The sequence below is a fragment of the Vombatus ursinus genome, unplaced genomic scaffold, assembly GCF_900497805.2.
Source record: "Vombatus ursinus unplaced genomic scaffold, bare-nosed wombat genome assembly UNPS02010284.1, whole genome shotgun sequence".
Taxonomy (NCBI): Eukaryota; Metazoa; Chordata; class Mammalia; order Diprotodontia; family Vombatidae; genus Vombatus; species Vombatus ursinus.
The window spans coordinates 1207055-1219800 of record NW_020950062.1 but is presented as its reverse complement, the minus strand read 5'-3'; the positions used below and the strand labels follow the sequence as shown (position 1 = coordinate 1219800).

Here is a 12746-nt window from a genome sequence, read left to right as displayed (position 1 = left end):
TCATTTAAGCTGTTTCTTTACTTTCCTCAAACATAAAACCAGAAGGTTGGAGGTAAAGACCTCTGAGCGTTCATTGCAGCTTTCAGTCTATAATAGTCTGTTATGGCATAGTGGATAAAGTGATGGCTTTTCCTGCCTCTCAGACATACTAGTTGTGTGACCATTGGCAAATCACATAAATTCTCGGGTCTCCGGTAATTATCTAAGATTACCATGGTATATATAGACTAGTAGCTGTTTCACGTTGGTGGAGAGAGTTTTTCTATGCCTCGTTTCTTGTGCTGATGAAATTACAAGTCCAGATCCCCACTCCCACCCCATCCCCCAATACCATAATACCAGAGAATTGTATTTAGAGTCAGAGGACTTAGCTTTTAGTCCAGTCACTACCATGAGCTGTTTGGCCTTTAGGAAATCATCTCATTCATCTGGGCCTCAGTTTTCTCGTGTATGGGGAAGAGTTTGTACCCAAAGACGACCAAGGTACCTTGTGGCTCTGACATCCTGTGATTCTTTGAAATGTTAAAGGGCCAGATAACGTGAGTTATTGTCATTTAACCTCTGGTTACTGGGTGTTGTGAGAAGAATTCTTTGTAAACATTAAAAACACTGTAAAACCAGTCATACGTTATAATTGTTATTACCAAACTCAGAGTTGTGAAGAAAGTGCTGTGTAATTGTGTCCAATTAATTGATTAATTGAATTTATTAAGAGAAAAATAGGGAGGGTCCCATAGTGCTTTGGTGCTTAAAAATTAGCAGAAACTTCCAAAGAAGTTATCACCTCAGAGGTCTTTTTTTTTCCACTTGAGGACTAGAAGGGAGAAAGATTTCTTTTTTATTTAAAGGAGGAAGATTTCTAGAGAAATACAGATGTAAGCACATGAGGAACATTTCTAATACAAACCTTTCAAAGTTCATCTGTCCTGGACTAGGTCAACACTGCCTCTTGGTGTGATGGGTTTTTAGTTTCTATTATTTGTTTGTTTTTTTGTTGTTGGGCCATGGGGGTTAAGTGACTTGCCCAGGGTCACGTAGCTAGTAAGTGTCATATGTCTGAGGCTGGATTTGAACTCAGGTCCTCCTGAATTCAGGGCCGGTGCTCTATCCACTGCGCCACCTAGCTGCCCTTGTGATGGGTTTTTGTAATGAGGATTTTTAGTCTCTTGGATGTGGGTTGATCAATAACTGAGAAGTTAGGTATTACTATAGCCCAAAGAGCATAGGAGGCTTCCTATCCAATTAATACACCAATCAAGCATTTATTAAGCCTCTTCTGTGTGACAGGTACGTGTGCAAGACACTAGAAATACAAAACACATGCAAAGAAGATGCATAGTTACCTTGGCATGGAAGGAATTATTAGGAACTGAGGGTCCATGAAAGGCCTCTTGCAGAAGGTGACTCGAACTAATCCTTAAAGAAAGCCAAGGATTCCAGGTCATGGAGTATTCCAGGCATGAGGGGCAGCCAGTGCAAAGACTCAGAAATGGGAGCTGGAGGGTCATGTGTGAAGAACAGCAAGGTGAGTATGACTGGACTATAGAGTGCATCTAGGGAGGAATGTGTAAGACATGAAAGGTAGGAAGGGGTCGGGTTGTGAAAAGCTTTAAATGCCAAACATAGGAGTGCATATTTGATCCGAGAAGTAGTAGGGAGCCTCTGGAGTTATACTGAGTAGAGGACTGATGTGGTCAGACCTGAACTTAAAGAATATTCCCCTGGCAGCTATCTGGAGGATGGTTTGGAGTTGGGGGAAAACTTGAGACAGAGAGACCAGTTAAGGTCATTGCAAAAGGCCACTCAAGATGTGATGGACTAAGGTGGTAGATCTGTGACTAGAGAGGAGTTGTAGATATTGGGGATGTCAAAGCACAGTTTGGTATCTGTTTTCATATGTGGACCAAGGAAGATCAAAGAATTAAGGTGATGTTGGGTTAAGAAATGGGAGGCTGGAAGAATCATTCTACTCTCTACAGAAAAAGAGAAGTTTGAGAGAGGGGATGAGTTTGTGAGGAAAGATTGGGCCCATTTTCAACATGGTGAATTTGAGATTGTCTATAGGACATCTCAATTGATACTGGATTGAAGCTCAGGAAAGAGACTGGGGTTAGGTTTACAGATGTCGAGTCATCTACATAAAATGAATGAATGAAGAACTAATTTATTACAGACTTAAATATAGTATATGCCAAGAATTGTGCTAAGCACTGGGGGTACAAATATGAAAGTGGAATTGTTCCTGCCCTCAGTGAATTTTTATTTTGTTGGGAGAGAAAACACTTATGGTAAAGTGGTAGCCAGGGAAGGGAATTATGGGCTAGGAAGTCACAAAGTAGTGAGTGCAAAAATAGGACAATCCATTTGGTGCACTCTTGCAATGTTAGTGGTGCTTTGATTTCAGCTCTCAGAGCATGAGCTGGAAGGGGGGAGTGGAGAAGATCAGAAAATATGTGAGGTGAAGGTGAAGACAGTCCCTGGGAGTACAGAACTGAGTGGCCTAGCTCCACCCAGGCATGGTCTGTGGTGATCCAGTTTGGAGTGTAAGATGTCAGTAACAGCAGAAAAAACATGATAATTAAAGTGATAGGAATTGATGAGTACATCAAGGAAAGAAATAAGTATTAAGTGCCTGCTAGGTGCCTATTATATATCTTATTTTGATTCTCAACCCTGGGACGGAGGTGCTAGTATTGTCCTCATTTTCAAGTTAAGGAAAGTGAGGCAGACAGTGGTGAAGTGACTTGCCCAGAATCACACAGCCAGTACATGTCTGAGGCCAGATTCAAACTTAGGTCTTTCTGACGCCAGGCCCAGCTCTGTATCCACAATATCACATAGTTGCCTCTAGAGAGAGAAAAGAAGGTGGCCCAGTCCAGAGCCTTGTGATATACCCACGGATGGGGAGTATGATACAGATGATGAGCCAGCAAAGGAAACTAAAAAGAAATGGTCAGATAGGTAGGAGGAAAACCAAGAGAACAGTGTCATGAAAATCCAGAGAAAGTATCCAGGAAGAGTATGTTCAGCAATGTCAAGTACAGCATATAGGTCGAGAAGAGTGAGGCTTGAGAAAAGACCATTAGATTTGGCAATGTAGAGATCATTCATTGGTTACTTTGAAGAGAGCCGTTTTAGTTGAGCTGGCAAGCAGATTAGAAAGACAATAGTCAATAACATTTATTAAGCACCTGCTATGTGTCAGGCACTGGGGATACAAATAAGAAAAAGAAAGTTAGGCCCTGCCCTTAAGGAGCTTACAATCTAATGGGGAAAGACAGTACACAGAGGGAAACTGACAAGAGTTATGGGGGGAAGGGAGTGAGGCAGATGGTACCTAAGTCTGGGGCCATGATCTTTGTGGAGTCAAAACCAAGCCTCAGACTCCACGTATGTGATCCTAAACACGTCACTTAACTTCTGCCTGCCTCAGTTTCTTCAACTAACAAAATGGGGATAATAATAGCTCCTACTTCAAGAAGGGCTATCTTGAGGATCAGGTAAGGCAATAGTTGTAAAGTGCTTAGCATAGTGCCTAACACATAGTAGAACCTGATAAGTCTGCCCGTTCCTCCCCACACCCCTCTAATAGGTGGGAAATGGAGAGTTGGGAATTCTGTGCCTTCTATAAAGGAATGTTTGAAGAGGGTTTTTTAAATCCACTCTCCAAAGAGGGAAGAGGCAGCTGAAAGTACTGAAGAGATATTGATTATTAAAGTTCAAGCAGTCTCCATGATGATGAAATTTCTGGTGATGAGCTTATCCTGGGGAAAGCATGATATTTGAGAAGTCGAAAAGCCAAGCAGAGCAGGTGGTGGGTTATAAAGGGCTGTTGGGAGATGAAGATTAGAAAGGGTTGAGGAGTGATGGGAGAGAACATGGAGGCAAGAGCTTTTCTAACAGTTTGGCTGAGAGGGGAAGAACTATAGTCTAAGGAGATATAGGGTTTAGTGAAGATTTTTAAGGATGAGAGAGACATGAGCATATTTGTTGTTAGTAGAAAAAGCCAATAGTTAGAAAGAGAATGGCTGTATTCTTCAGAAATAGGGAAGTTTGGGAGTGGGGATGAGTTTGTGGGGTGAAGGTGAGTTCCATTTTCAGTGTGTTGGAAATAGCAGTTGATAAATGTTTATTGAATTAAATTGAATTGAATATTAAAGGCAGTAGACGATAATGGTGGAAGTCTGTTGGAGAAGAGGGGATTGGGATCAAGGGTACCTGTAAAGTGGATGGCCTTGGCAAGAAGAAGGACCACTTGGTTGTCAGAGACTGGCAGAGTGGAGGGGAAGACGTGGAGGGTGATATAAAGGGCTTAGAAGAGGAGAGGAGGGAGCTCACAGTGAATGGCCTCCATTTTCTTGGTAAAGTAAGAGGGGAGATCCTCAGCTGAGAGGATGGAAGAGAGGGAAGTGTGAGTCTTGAGGAGAGAGAGAAGCTGTTTGAAAGCAAGGTAGGGAATCAATCAGAGAGAAATACAAGGATTGCCTTGCTATGGTAAGGGCCCAGTAGAAGTTAGAGAACATAAACACATAGTTGGCATTTAATAAATATTTGTTGACTTAAGCTGAATTAGAACAAATAGGCAAGTCTGCATCTCCACTATAATATCACCACTCATGAGTGAGTTTGTTTTTTCCATCCACTTCTCTGAAAACCACCACCCCCCCCCAGCACAAAGTTTTTCCTGCCAAGACTATGGAGGCCAGCTTTGGAGTGAAGTTTGGCAGGGATGTACCATCCCAAATTTCTCATTATGTTTATTACACAGTGCAAACTTATGCTAAGCTTGGACCTCCCTGCTTGGAGCCCTGTATGCTGAAATTACCAGAAAGGGATGCTTTGCACTTGGCTCAGGTCTTTATGTTTAAACTCAGGCCACAGGGGGAGTTAGGAGAGGTAATGTGGCTTATGGGGCTCATTCATAGGATAGGACCATGGCCACTTCAGAACTCATTCTCAGCTTGATGTTTTTAGGCTGATTGGGTGATGGAGAACATTCCTTGTAAAATGAAATGGAGACTATGAATTTGTCGTAGGGTTTTGTGCTCAGGCAGAACAACTAGATGATGCAGTGAGTGGATAGAGCACTGGGCCTGGAGTCAGGAAGACCCAAGTTCAAATCTGGCTTCAGAGTTCAAATACTAGCTGTGTGACCCTGGGCAAGTCACTTAACCCTGTTTGCCTCAGTTTCCTCCTCTGTAAAATGAACTGGAGAAAAAAATGGCAAACTGGGGGCAGCTAGGTGGCGCAATGGATAGACCACCGACCCTGGATTCAGGAGGACCTGAGTTCAAATCCAGCCTCAGACACATAACACTTACTAGCTGTGTGACCCTGGGCAAGTCACTTAACCCCATTGCCTACCCCCCCCCCTGAAAAAAAAAAAAGAAATGGCAAACCATTCCAATATCTCTGCCAAGAAAACCCCAAATAGGGTCATGAAGAGTTGGATATGACTGAAAAATAATTGAACAACAGAGAGGAGGATGAAGACTAGACTTATGATTCCCATGATACAGGAAACTCCTCGATAAGGAAATTGTCTCTTTAGTACAGGCTGGCACCTTTTCTGCAACTTATAATCTTGGAGAGCACCGAGACTATAAAATACCTTGCCTACTGTGAGGCAGCTGGTATGTGTCAAAGGCAGCATTTGCATCCAGGCCTTCCTGCTTCTGAGGCTAGCTCATTATTCACTCTTCCATACTGCCTTTCTGAGACTAAGGAGATGGTGAGTGTTGTAGTAACAGGCAGGTGACTTAATAGTGTTGAGCCTCAGCCTCTCCATAGATAAAACACCTGTGAATATTTTGCCTGGAAAAGAGAATACTTAGGGAGAGCATCTATAATGATGATGATGGTGATAGCAGTGGTGGTGGTGGTGCAGAAGGAGAACATAATAATAATAGCAACAAAAACAATAATAATTGTCATTACACACACACACAGCACTTTAAGATTTGCAGAGTGCTTTCCAGACATCTCATTTTATCCTCACAACTCTGGGAAGTCTTATTATGCCCATTTTACAGTTGAAGAAATTGAGGTAGACAGAGGTAAAGCGACTTACTCAGAGAAAAACTGCTAATGAGTTTTTGAGGCTGGATTCCAGCTCAAACCTTCCTGACACCAAGTTCAGTGCTCCATTCACTGTGCAACCAGATGCCTCTATAAGTCACTTAACCCCTCTGTCTGCCTCAATTTTCTCATCTGTAAAATTGGAATAATATATAGCACCCACCTCCCAGGGTTGTTATGCGGATAAAGTGAGATAATATTTACAAAATGTTTCACATACCTTGAAATATTATATAAATGTTAGCTGCTATTGTTACATTATTGTCTTCAAGTAGGTGCAGCAGAGAAATTAGCCTTGTTCAGGGGCAGCTAGGTGGTGCAGTGGATAGAGCACCGGCCCTGAAGTCAGGAGGACCTGGGTTCAAATCCGGCCTCAGACCAAACACTTGACACTTACTAGCTGTGTGACCCTGGGCAAGTCACTTAACCCCAATTGCCTAAAAACAAACAAACAAACAAAAAAGAAATTAGCCTTGTTCTCTCTGGCCCCAAAAGGCTAGGAGCGATGAGTGGAAGTTAAGGCAACAGAGTTCAACTTGATGGATGGTAAAACTTCCTGACAGTAAGTGTGGAAAGGCTTGTTCTGAGAGGTAGTGAGTACCCCATCCCTAGAAGCATTCAGTCTGTGAAGCTGGGCAAGCTCCCTGTCAGGAATGTTGAACAGAGAACCCATTGTTCAGGCACAGGTTGGACTAGGTGAGGTCTCCTCTGACTCTTTGTGCTTTGGACATTTGGCAAGGAAAAAAGATGCCCTCCAAATGGAGATTGTTATTTGTGTTATTAGGTAGCCAATGCAACAAGTATTTATATTAAATACCTCCTATATACAGAGCCGTATTAGGTACTGGGCATACAAATTCACATTCTGGAGGTGGGGGATGGGGTGGGGATGCAATACATAAACAGATGAGCATAGAAAAGTAATTCCAGGAAAATCCCTAGTTTCCTTCAGAGCTCATCTCAAATGCTATCTTTCTTAATCTCCTTATCTACTTATACCTTCTTCCCCAAATTATTGTTGTTGTTTAGTTGTTTTTAGTTGTGTCAGACTCTTTGTGGCTCCTTTTTTTTTTCTTGGCAGAGATGCTAGAGTAGTTTATCACTTTCTTCTCCAGCCTATTTTACAGATGAGGAAACTGAGGCAAACAGGGTGAAATGACTTGCATAGGGTCACACAGCTAGTAAGTGCCTGAGGTTAGATTTGAACTTGGGTCTTCCAGACTTCAGGCCCAGCACTCTATCCACTGTACCTCCTAGCTGCCCTGAATTACCTTTGATTTGTTTAATATACATTTTGTCCATAGTTTTATATATATATAATATATATATATATATATATATATAATATATATATATATATTCATGTTATCTCTCCAAATAGAATGTAAGCTCCTTGAGGGCAAGGACTTTCCCATTTGTCTTTGTCTCCCTAGTGCTGAACTTAGTGCCTGGCACTGGAGGCAGCTTAGGAGGCACAGTGGATAGAATACTGGGCCTGGAGTCAGAAGACCTAAGACCAAATCTGGCTTCAGACTCTAGATATGTGATCCTAAACACGTCACTTAACTTCTGCCTGCCTCAGTTTCTTCAACTAACAAAATGGGGATAATAATAGCTCCTACTTCAAGAAGGGCTATCTTGAGGATCAGGTGAGGCAATAGTTGTAAAGTGCTTAGCATAGTGCTTAGCCTAACAAGTAGTAGGACCTGATAAGTCTGCCCATTCCTCCCCACGCCCCTCTAGTAGGTGCGTGTTGATTGACTGGCTCAATGATTGAAGTGATTGATTGAGGAGGGTGAGAGCATTAATAACTAACAGGACCAGGAAAGACTTCTAGAAAGCAATGGTCTCTGAGTTGAGACTTGAAGGCAAGAGATTTCTAAGAGGTGAGGGAGACGGTGCATTCCAGCTGTGAGGTCAACTCTCCATGTCTGTTTATTGAGGGGGAAAAGGGGACTAGATAATACCAAGGTCAAGTGATAGTTTCTTTGAAAGGGACTTCAGCACATACATACCTTTTGTCTTTAAAAAAATTTTTTTTACATTGCTTTCAGGTTTAAATTTTTTCTTTTTTTTGTTACAAACTAAACATACACCAACAAATGTGAACATTAAATTATACAAAGAAAAAGGGGGGGATTGTGAATAAGATTGTGAGCTCTGATGTACCATTTTTTCATTTTTTTCCCTACTATGTGTAGCTTTTTTTATTTTATAGAAGTCAAATTTAACTTGTTAGTTCCATGACTGCCCGATTTGTCTTTGTCCCCGTCCCCTTCTGAACTTCCTTCTACTCTTTCTTTTCTGTTTTTTAAAAATCATTCATGGATGTTCTTTTCTTTTCTCCCACTTTTTTTTTAATATCACTGTCACTATCCTGCAGTTCTCCCCCTCATCTCAAACAAACAAACAAAAAGCCTTCCCTTATGTAAGTATAGTTTTTTAAAAGTCACATATTGGTCTTATCTGAAAATCCATATCTTATTCTGTATCTCTAGTCTGTCACCTCTCAGTTAAGAGACAAGTGACATGTTTCATCATCAGTCTTCTAGAGTTATGATTGGTCATGGTATTGATTTTCATAGTTGTTTTCCTTTTTTCCCATGTAATTGTCATTTTGTAAATTGTTTTCCTGGTTCTGCCCACTTCACTCTATAATCAGTTTATACAGGTCCTCTTAGGCTTCGCAGAATACAAATCCTTTCAGGCTTCTTGTTCCTTTTGTCATTTCTTAAAGTTTAATAATATTTCATCATATCCATATACTCTAATTTGTTCCACCATTTTCTAGTTGTTGGGCACCACTTTTTTTCCAAGTGTTTGCTGCTAGGAATATTTTCATACATATGGTCCTTTCTATTCTTGATCTGTTAGAGGTATCATTCAATCAACAAGTAGTTATTAAGGGATTACTATGTAAGCCCTTAAGCCTAGGCCCTCTGCTAAGTTCTGAAGATACAAAGAAAGGCAAAAACAGGGTCTCTGTCCTCAGGAGCTCATGTTCTAATGGGGGAGACAACATGCAAATCACTTTGTACTTTCAAGACATAAACAATGTAAATAGAAAGTAACATGAGGAAAAGCCCGATCGGCGAGGGGACGGGAAAAGGTGAGATATGAGCTGAGTCTTGAAGAAAGCCAGAACAGCCAGGAATTGAGAAGGAATAGTACTCTAGGAATGGAGACAGCCAGCGAAAAGAAAAGGAGTCAAGAGATGAAACATCCTTATGTCTTTTTAAACAACCTATTAACCTTCCTAATTACTTCTTGTAGATTAAAATGGGAATGACTCTAAGGTCCCTTCCAGCTTTAAGATTCTGTGATTCTAAGCTTGCCTTTCTGGAGCGCTTAGACAGGAGCAGTGATTAGCAGCATACTGGGTTGTAGGGAGAAGCATCGGGGGATGAAATGTTGATAGTGAATAAGCCACAAGTCTGTGATTGAGAATTGATTGTCTATTGAACTCACAGGCAGCTAGGTGGTGCATGGCCTAGAGTTTTAGACATTTAATCAGGAAGAACTGAGTTCAAATAAGGCCTCAGACACTTACTGACTGTGTGACTGTGGGGCATTCACTTAACTTTCTCCCTGTCTCAGCTAGGAGGTAGCCAGGTAGCATATCAGGCTTGGAGTCAGAAAGACTTACCTTCCTGAGTTCAAATCTGACCTCAGACACTTACTAGCTGTGTGACCCTGGGCAAGTCACTTAACCCAGTTTGCCTCAGTTCCTCATTTGTAAAACAAATAAGCTGGAGAAGGAAATGGCAAACCACTCCAGTGTCAAGAAATCCCCAAATGGAGTCACGAAGAGTTGGACACGACTGAAATGACTGAAAACGAAAACAACCCATTTGTTGTGAGGATCAAATGACATAATATTTGTAAAGCATTTTGCAAAAAACCTTAGCGAAACTCCCCAGGCAGGATCCTGATTCGACTGTCCCATTGCACAATGTAATCTCTCTTGAGGAATGCTCCTTAAATGCCTCTGAGCAGTGACTTTAGGACACTTTCTTAGAGGCAGCTGGTCTAGGAAGAGGTGTCCTAAATAGCAGGCGTGAATCATTCCAGCCAATCAGGGCTGCCTCACACTCAAGTACTTTGGAACCAGTCAGTTACCAGGTGTTTATTAAGCGTTGTGGTCAAGTGGAAAGAGACTTGGATTTCCAATCAGAAGGGCGAAGTTTAAATACTGGATCTGCCACTTGACTCCACTGTTGGATATTCTGCAAGGCCTGCAACCTTCCCAAGTTTTAGTTTCCTTATCTGTAATTTAGAGAAGGTACTTGCACTCCCAACACACTGGGTTGTTACAAGGGTCCAGTGAGCTAATGTATGTGGAGGCAGCCTAGTGCAATTGAAAATGAAGTCAAAGGACCTGGGTTCAGATTCTGACTGTACATTTTACCACCTGTGGAATCTCTCTGGCCCTTATTTTTATAGGATCATGCCTTTTAAGCCTTACAGGCTATTTTACAGACAAGGAAACTGAGGACCAGTGGGGTTAAGGGATTTGCCCAAAGAGCTGAACTAAGGTCCACATCTATCAAATAAGAGGTTTGGACAAGATAATCTCTAAATTCTCTTCTAGCAGCTGTAAATCTATAGCCCTAATCTTGAACTGGATAATCCTGAAGCCCCAAGTATTAACTGTTGTTATTGAAAGTAAAGGATCCTTTACTCTGCAAAGTCCTGGGCCAGCTTCTGTGCAGAGAGATATGGAGTCTCTTCCCTCTGCTGGGTTTTGTTTCCTCCTCGGTTAAAGGCGAAGGTTGGGTCACCTCAGCCATTCCCAGTGTTTGTTGTTGTTACGCAAGCCCCTTTCAACAACAAAAACAAAAATGTGTCATGAATCCCTTAGCGTAATTATACATACTACTCATAATATTCTTGTAATTATTTACTGTTAAAGGCACTATGAAAGAATTTTTGGTATTAACCCTTTGTCACAAATCCTACTTTGAGAACCATGAAATGGGGACCACTGGAGTAGATGCTACCTCCCAGGGTTGCAGTGAGGATCAAAAGATTTCATATATATAAAGCACTTGGCACAGTGCCTGGTATATGGCAGACACCGTATAAATGTTAGCTATTGTTAATTTTTATTTACTAATTTTATTAATTCTTAATTATCTTCAATGTCCCTTACAGCTTCCAAATCCTATGGTATTATGATTACTTATATAAAAGTATAAAAATAATCTCCTTCCCTTAGCAAGCTTACAATCAAGCTTTTGGGACGAAACTAAGACCTATATAAAAGAGAACACTTCGAGATAGTTTTAAATTGTAAGGAGCAGATACTAATAATAACTAACATTTATGAAGTGCTTTCAGGTTTGCACAGTACTTTAAATATATTCTCTCGTTTTGATCCTCACAATCTCCCTGGGTGATAGGTGCTATTATTATCCTCATTTTACAGATGAGGAAACTGAGGCAAGCAGAGGGTTTTGTTGTTATTGTTGTTGTTGTTTGCTTGTTTTTTTTTAAGTGATTTGCCATGAGCCACATAGCTAGTAAATGCCTGAGACAGCATTCAAACTCAGATCTTCCTGATTCCAAGCATTCTTTACCTCTAGAATTGAGTGACTCCTTCATTAAGTAGAAGGAGGATTTATCTGAGAAGTTCATTTCAGCATGTCTTCCTTTATTTTTTTTTTAATTTTACTGATATCTTTTTGGACATTACAGTCCTTTCCAGATATTATACTTTCTCCCACCCTAGTATTGTACTATACCTTGTTAACGAAAATCAATTAACTGATAAACAGTGACTTTGCCTGACAGTAGATGCAAAATACTTCTCCAATCCCTAGTTTACTAGTGTCTCTGCCGAGAGGAGGGAGATATGTTTTGTTATCCTTCTCCCAGACCAAGCTGGTTTTTATAGTGACCAAAGGTTGGCTTCTTTTTAGTGGTTTGGGGGTTTTTTTGTTTAACATTTCTATTAATTATTTCGTATATAGTTCTGCTTATTTCACTCCAGGTCAGTTCATACAAATCGCCCCTTGTTTTTCTGAATTTCTTGTATTCATCACTTCTTACTTCCCAATAATATTCTATTCTATTCGTATTCCTTAGTTTGTGAGAACCCTAACCCTAAATGCAACCTAACCCTAACCATAGTTCATGGGTACCTACAGGCAGTTTCTCCTACATCAAGTCATCTTGAGTTCCCCAAAAGCACCAAGCTGCATAAAATCTCAAAATAAAAAAAAAAGTAGAGCTTATAGGGGGAAATGTAGTTTAGGGGCATAATGCTCAAAAACTTCATCAGTGACACATAAAAGAAAAAGATAGGAACCTAATTTTTAGAAACAGTTGCCCACTTTTATACATTGTTAAACAGTTAAGAGATACATAAATATTATAATTAATAGTATCCTTGTTAAGAGGCCTTGGGCTACTGCTCACACTGGGTCCCAGGCTGTACAGCAAATTGGACAGGCTGTAACTCTGGGCGTGGAGGCCGGAGGCCATGGCAGAAGGGAGTGAGAGTGGTGAGGACCAGCCCATCTACACTCACAGCTCCTGCTGCACCAGAAAATATACAATAAACATGACCTGTCACCTTGACCGAGACCCAAAGTTTGTTTATGAAAGTGGGCATCAGAAGGATTACAGACTGAGCTATTTCAAAATGATGCAATTTTCTGTGTTCT

General features: G+C 40.9%; 1 protein-coding gene across 1 annotated transcript in view; it reads left to right on the top strand.

Moving 5' to 3' along the window:
* Positions 1-1283: 1283 nt before the first annotated feature.
* The window catches only part of ZHX2 (zinc fingers and homeoboxes 2), a 200774-nt gene continuing 189311 nt past the window's right edge, over positions 1284-12746 (top strand). Inside the window, exon 1 of the mRNA XM_027854067.1 lies at positions 1284-1525. The gene's annotated coding sequence lies outside the window, so the exon portion shown is untranslated. The remainder of the gene's footprint in view (positions 1526-12746) is intronic.